We start from the raw sequence: 6,654 nt of genomic DNA on the forward strand, positions 1-6,654 counted from the left end.
GGACGTAAAAAGCTGGCATGCCAAACAGTAACCCTGCTCGTCTCATAGAGCAGCCATCTTCCTTCGCCGGCTCTTTCATTTCCGCGGCATGTTGTTCGGTTGATGTCCTGCAATGTAGACGAATGTCACATTAGACTAATACGTAACGCTTTTTGACGTCACACACCCCCATTTAACATTTCGTGATCTTGTACAGTTTTTGCACGAACGACATCAGTTCTACGTTCGTTCGGGAGCAGCAACAACATGAGCCTCCGACTGAACCAGTCTCTCCGTATAGACCTTATGCAAAATTGCTGCCATCTGTCGGAGGTTTGACGAAGCTACCGACTCGGCGCCATGTTGGAGGCTTGTGTCCGAATCGCAGTGCTGTCGCTGCTATCACTTCTTGCTTGTGTCTGCTTTGGAAGTAGGCGATCGGGGCATGAAAACGTCAGACGAGTTTGTAAGGGCCTGCACACGTTACTGGCGTTTTGTAGCCATTACGTTGAGAGTTATTACGTCTAAAGAACTGCCTCACAACGAGACGAAGGTACAAGTTTGTCACCGAGTCACACGTAGGCCTGTCGTCGTTGAGAATTAAGCCTGGCACTAGGTTATGAAATTTGTCTGTCTGCGTTCAGTGTAGCGAATAAAGCGTTGTTAGTTATCTGAATAGCATGCGTGTAGAGTAGGACGGTTGGGAAGAGGCTTTAGCACGCGACACGGCTAGGCACAGCGATCACGGTAAGAAAGTGCTGTTGACCCATTTCAAAGCGTATTTCATAAGAGGCAGCTTATTTCGACCTGATGTATTGTGCATCTAATTTTAAATAAAGCGTTGTTCTATTTTTTATTGTTGAAATAAAAGATATTTCGCTGCTGTAGTCACCGACTTATGTTATGAATAGAATTACTGCACCATTAAAATGTAAAAATGTCCGCATCTCACTTACGTGAAAAGTGAACATGAAAAGTGTTAGGTTCTCCAAGAAGTAGGTGCCGATTAGCTGGTATTTGAATGAATATCCCTCCGACTTGTGCTCGTAAATAACACCATACGCCAGGAACATTCGTCTTCACATCGTCGGCTTTGGGGCTCCCTGGCGCCTTTCAATTTCAACTCATTGCAGTAAGACAGTTTTGCGTCGCCGACTGAACGCTTGCAAATCTACCTCAGCGCGTAAGCAACGGTAGCGCACTCACGGTCGAATGCAACATATTTGCCGAAACAACATTCTTTTTTTTTCATTTCGATACGACAAGTCCCACACACTTGAACCATCTGTTGACATTTCACAGCACACAGGGGTGGATACAAGATTTTTTCGAAGGGAGATCAGCTTTTAAAAGAACCTGATATGTGGTCTTCTGGGGGTATAAATTAGAAAAAGAAGTCCATTGGGGGGGGGGGGGGGGGGGCAGGACATACGGGCCGCGCCTCTGAATTTGGCAGAGATAGTTCATGAAATGCTTGAAAAGTACGCATAGCGAAGCACGCGCGCAAAGCATCCCACCAAACGCTACCTTGTTAAACTCCACAATTGCAAACAAAGTAAAAACAAGACACTCTAGTACAGTCGGTGAGTTCGCTGAGAATCGATGACGCGAACGAGCTACCTCTCTAACATGTAATTGTTATCGCAACGTAATAAACAAAGTAATGTTGTCAACAGCAGCGCAGGCATGCGCGAGTAACCGCGACGCAGCTTTAAAGCACGTACACGAAGCCGGTGAGTCTGTGCCTTCAAGCTAGTGATGCAGAACTATCGATGGTACTATCGATACTATCGATAGCTGAGTCACTATCGAACTATCGATGGTAAAAGGTACTATCGATAGTGCTATCGATAGTAAGTAATATCGATAGTTTAAAATCAACAGCGCGAACTCATTGCAGAATAAATTTGGTTCCCCGCGCGCGTGGTACATAGTGGATCCGGAGGAGCAGGCTGAAGGGCAAGAAAGTTGACCTGCCTGCGTTCTTCACCAGAGTGCTTCGCTGACACATGGTCATAAAGTCAAACTATTAAGTTGTAGTGGAAAGGAAGCCGTTACATGGAGTGGAACAGCGCGGCTTCAGTTTTATATTGTATTTGATGATTGCAAAATAAAAAATTATCAAGAACTAAGTTTGTTAATTGTAAGATGTAACTGGTTGCTTTTAAATAATAATTTATTGATGGACATATGTCGCCATTTTCACTGCGCAAATAATTTCGCTCGATAAAACTTTTCTCATAAATTAAGCGAAGCTGATATTAGGATACAGCAAATATTTTTGCAATTTGGCCAGCCATCAACAGCATCGTTATTCGCACCACTATGGATAGTTTGTCACGTTTTTGTGACGGTGAAGAATGCTGCAGGAAGACTGGGAAAGACGAAGCTCTTTTTTTTTGGTCGAACTTGTGCCCAGAAAATCAAAACTGAGAATACAAGCGATACACGCTGCGCACTGATTGCGGCGAGAACAGTCGCCGGCCGTCATCAGTCATCAAACCTTCCAGTGTTATCGCTATTGCTCGCGTAAGCTCTCGAATAAACTTGAATATTCGCGTCCGGCGCGTAACCTTAAAAAAATGTCAAACAATCGCGAAACTTCTCAAACATTGCGGCGCGGTCTGCGTCAAACGCAGCTAACAGTCTGTGGGTGAAACCAGATACATCAAAACAAAGCAATAAACACTCGTGGCAGTAATATCGCTACTAATATTACCAATGGTACTACCGATTCGACTATCGATAGTTTATCGATAGTAGTACTATCGATAGTTTGTTTACACTATCGATAGTTTCAAAGAAACTATCGATACTATCGATAGTCAATTTACCGATAGTTCTGCATCACTACTTCAAGCACACGGCGCGCAAACTGTCTCGTTCCAGCATGACACGAAAGAGTGTTCTCTGGTGAGTTCCGATGCTGTCACATGGCGCATCTAGTAATAACGGCGAACGTAAACACGGCGTGCGTTAGTCGTAAGCAGCAGCTAGAGCCACGGAACGATCTGCTGCTTCTCGTCGGCCGCGAGGAAATCTAATAACATGGAGGTCAGTTTCCTGCAAACCCTTTTCAGCATATCAATTTCTTCAATCTGAGCTACACGGCACACGAAAATATGTCGGCATTGCCGTTCCTATCAGCCGCCACATATTGCTACGTACGCTCCATGTGTAGCATGCGGAGCGCGCTTAGCCTTCAACGTGGCGGAAATGCGCATGGCGGCCGCTAGAGGGCAGCAGATTTTGCATAAGGTCTATATCTACACTGCAGCGACTGTTATCCTTTGTACTTTGAACTACCCTTTTCAAAAACGATAACCGATACGTGTTGTCTCGACTCAGGTTCGGTTCGCGTTCAGAGACGTTCCGAGAATAGCGTGCGGGTCCGGCCAAAATTCTAGTTCGGGTACGGTTTTCGGTTCGTATTCGGTTTTGCAGTCTGATTCAAACCCTATCGTTGTTTGCCCCAAGACTCGCACCGTCGTCGCAGTACGACTCATCTCTCATTAGCTGCAGTGTGAGGATCGCCAATTTGTCTGTTGAACTCGGTGCTATCACTAAGAAATTCTAGTGCTCCGTTGTAAACAGAAAACATTAGCGCATCATGCACTAAGTTGCGCAAGGCTGGGTCACAGCAGAGCTGGTCGGCACCTAGCTGGTCCTCACATGGCTAGGCTTTTATCCTTTCACCTATCTCTTTGCCACCCCTTGCTATTCTATAATTCTATACACGGCTATGCTTGCTCTCTTTGTTTCTGTCTGTTTTGTGTGTGTTTCTTCACATGTGTTTTCTCTCTCTCTCTCTCTCTATTTCCTTAACTGTCTTTCTACCTTTTCGTCTCTTTCTTACAGAAAAACTTGGGCAGTTCGCGGTAAGGATAAATCAACGTGGCGTTTCCAGACCGAGAGCGGAGAAGTAATCCATTGGGATCATATGCGTAGCGAACGCTATTCTCGCACCGTGTTCCTTTCTTCCGTATCCAGAATATTCTACGTGAATTCGTCAGGATGGGTTCTCCCCCAGACAAGTGTGCAGAGTCCGCGCAGTTGTTCTCCCACAAATTTAAAACGCATCTAAGGTATCATCACAGGGAACTGCCAAATATCGGTCGAAACGGTTGCCAAGTATTAGAATACATGCTATAGTATCTACGCTGACTTGAAAATGAAAACAAAACAACAGCTATATTCATTGATATTTTCTTTTAATGTTTGAAAGCTTATTTCTAATATAAGACTAGTACACAATTTTAAAATAAAACCTTTACGGTTTAACAAAAGAGGACACTTGATGAAACGTTGGTGCCTCTTTTAGAAAGTGTTTCTTTTTTTCTGACATACTGGTAACTACTGATCACGAAGCAATATACAAAGTTAATATCGCGAGAGAGGCGGAAAGCCTCAAGAGTTAATAACAGTAATTTCTGTTGATTAAAGTACAGTTACAGCTAGGTCTAATGAAACCCAATATTACGAAGTTGCTGATCTAACGAACAAAGTGACATTCCTTGACAGTTACGCTTAGTATTCAATGTTGACATCAACCAAATATAACCAAGTTAACTTGGTACCAAACCTGATTTACCGCGCCTTTCTGAAAAAAAAATATCAGTAATGAAGTGACGATCTTTTTCTGATTTTAACACACATGGGTTTACCTTCTATAGGGTGCGCTCAAAATCTGTCCTACTAACACATTTATGCGCCGTAGCCATGACCGTAGTTTAATTGTGATAAGACTGCACGACGCACCCATAGACGGAACAAAATTTTAACAGTCTGTAGCACTCTTAGGTACCAGAAGGCATGAGAGTGGCAATGGCTCATCGTTACTGTAAATGCTCCCACCGGAACACTACGGCAGTTGTTTTCGTTATTTGATGGCATATGTGAGAGAATGCATTAGCCAATTTGGGCGACGTACACCTTTCCGCCGGTTAATGGAGTGAAGCAAAGCATACCCACCGAGCACCCCTCAAAGCACTTACGGTGGTTACCGCTGGTTAGTTTATAAGTTACGTCTTTTAATACACGCTTATGAATACTAGAGAGTTTACAGGGTGCTGAAAAAACCACCGCCACCTGATATCTTGAAGCTACATTATTAAGGTGATGTGCCACTTTATGACTGTAACGTATGACTACAGGTTCGTTTTAAGTTTGAAGCATTTATAAGCGAATCAAAGGCACTTTGACTGTTTTTATCTACATATCTATATATCGAGGCGCCTAGGTCTGGGCGCTCTCGTGGTCGTCTCCTTAACCAATATTTTCATGGGGGGGGGGGGGGGATGAGTGTATGAAAACGCCCACGAAAACGCCCATGGGAGGCGCGATGATCAGTTGGCAAAAAGATAGCGCGACAATCACGCTGACGTCGCTACACTGTCAAAATGTTGACTGAGTGGCGGCGCTGACGCGTTCGCACGTGGTATTGCTTTGGAAGCCGCCGCAAATGCCGCATATGCGTATGTGACGCCATGCTCGTTCTTGTAGCCGTTTTTATCAACGTTGCTATCCCGTGCTCCGCACTGTCTTCCTGTCATGACCGCCGTAATGCGAGCTCGGAGCAAACTCGTGTGCCCGAGAAGCTCGGGCCATCCTGCATAGCGCCCAAGTCTGGCTTAGCTGCTGGTGCTCACTGATCACGGTGATGTTGACCTTGTTCAAGAGCTGTCAAGGACCCATTCTACACATACACACGGGTTCGTGAAACGTGCGTGCGTTCTCCGTCATAAGGGAGAAGTATAAGCATAACAACTGCAACGCTACTGTAATAAGTGCAACTGTGACTGTGAGGTACGTGCAGTGCGCCTGCGTGTGCGCCTCGATTGTGTGTATATACAGGGTAACTTTCCTGAATGAAGCTTAGTTGCGAGTAACAGGGGCGTAGCCAAGGGGGGGGTTGGGAGGGTTCAAACCCCCCCCGAAATTTTTCAGTTTTGCTTGCGTATATATACACGCACACATACAAACGCACGCACGAACCTACATAAAGTATGGTTGAACCCCCCCCGAAAAAAATTTCTGGCTACGCCCCTGGCGAGTAACGTCTGTCCTGTGGATTTGTGTTTCTTCTTTGTGCTGTTCGGATTCGCGCTATCCAGTATTGAAGAATATAAGCACTACATATCAGCTTGCCGCGTCTGGTGTTGCTAACACCCATGTTGCTGTTGGCATCGTTACGCAACTGTAAACAACTGGTTACATAATACATATGCGACTCTTCAGCATATGAGTGTGTTTATACCACTTCCATATTTCTCTAGCGTCATTCCGTAACGCTTCGCTCAACATGAATTATGCCGCAGTCACCATCCCGCGCATGCTTCGCATAACATCGATTCCCACGGTACGTGTTCCCTTATCCCCAGTGCAGTGTAGCAAACCGGACGTTCTTCTGGTTAACCTCCCTGCCTTTCCTCTTCTCTTTCTCTCTCTCTCTCTCCCCACGGTACGTGGGATCTGCCGAATTTTTTTTTCTTTAGGAAGGCCTCGACAACAGAAGACACTACCACATAGTGAAAACCAGCTGAAATGAGGCTTGACACTTGTAAATAGAAGCAAAAATATTAAATGCGAAGCATTTCTTAGCGAACATTTGACACTTTAAGCATTTCTATCTACGTATCTATCTAGCCGCCTACGTCTGGGCGCTCTCGTGATTGC

This window comes from Rhipicephalus sanguineus, chromosome 4 (genome assembly GCF_013339695.2).
Source record: "Rhipicephalus sanguineus isolate Rsan-2018 chromosome 4, BIME_Rsan_1.4, whole genome shotgun sequence".
Classification (NCBI taxonomy): Eukaryota; Metazoa; Arthropoda; class Arachnida; order Ixodida; family Ixodidae; genus Rhipicephalus; species Rhipicephalus sanguineus.